Source organism: Octopus bimaculoides, chromosome 1 (assembly GCF_001194135.2).
Source record: "Octopus bimaculoides isolate UCB-OBI-ISO-001 chromosome 1, ASM119413v2, whole genome shotgun sequence".
NCBI lineage: Eukaryota > Metazoa > Mollusca > Cephalopoda > Octopoda > Octopodidae > Octopus > Octopus bimaculoides.
In genome coordinates, this window is record NC_068981.1 from 86934002 (window position 1) to 86935219 (window position 1218).

The window sequence follows — 1218 nt, forward strand, 5'->3', positions numbered from 1 at the left end:
TATATATATATATATATATATTATAAATAGTATTGCAATGCAATAGTATTATTTTTCAGCAAAATAAAGCACCGTAAAGATAGAATTATAAACAAATAGGAAATAGTGGCACAACAAGACACCAATGTTTGCTGGAAATAACATTCAATAACTATACGACACCATGTAAAGCTTCACTGAATGTATATAGGCAAAGATGTGAGCGGGCGGTGAAAATAAAAAAAAAGAACATTTCGTCTTACATCTAGGAAGAACGCCTAGAATGGACAACCTAGAATGGATAACCTAGTACTCGAGTTTCGGACTTTCCAGAATACGTTTGTTATCGTAAATCTGGTTAATCTCCTTCAGCTCGGTTCACTGATTTACGATAACAAACGTATTCTGGAAAGTTCGAAACTCGAGTACTAGGTTATCTATTCTAGGTTGTCCATTTATCCGGCGTTCTTCCTAGATCTTTTTATGTTCGCCGCAAGTACACATATTTTCCTGTATACATTCAGTGAAGCTTTACATAGCGTCGTACGGTTATCGAATGCTATTTCCAGCAAACATTGGTGTCTTGTTGTGCCACTATTTCCTATATATATATGCACAGTAGGCGAGGAATCAGAAATTTTCTTTTTCTTTCTGAAGTGCATGATGAAAAATATTGGAAAATCCCTGTCAAAACAAAGAAAATTTTAACTGGGCGACCTGTTCCAGACCTCCGCTGAAGAACTCCCAGCACGAAAACGCACGCTAAATAAGTTACTATACTCAGCAACAAAGCTCACTCCAGGTCACATGTAGGCTAAACCAGTTAATTTTCCATTTACCGATCGAACTATCTGTCCACCTATCAGTCCCTCTATCTAGCTTTCTAAGTATGTACACACATACACACACATGTATGTATGTATGTATGTATGTATGTATGTATGTATGTATGTATGTATGTATGTGTGGAGGCGCAATGGCCCAGTGTTTAGGCCACGGACTCGCGGTCATAGGATCGTGGTTTCGATTCCCAGACCGGGCGTTGTGAGTGTTTATTGAGCGAAAACACCTAAAGCTCCACGAGGCTCCGGCAGGGGGTGGTGGCGAACCCTGCTGTACTCTTTCACCACAACTTTCTCTCACTCTTTCTTCCTGTTTCTGTTGTGCCTGTAGTTCAAAGGGTCAGCCTTGTCACACTGTGTCACGCTGAACCTCCCCGAGAACTACGTTAAGGGTACA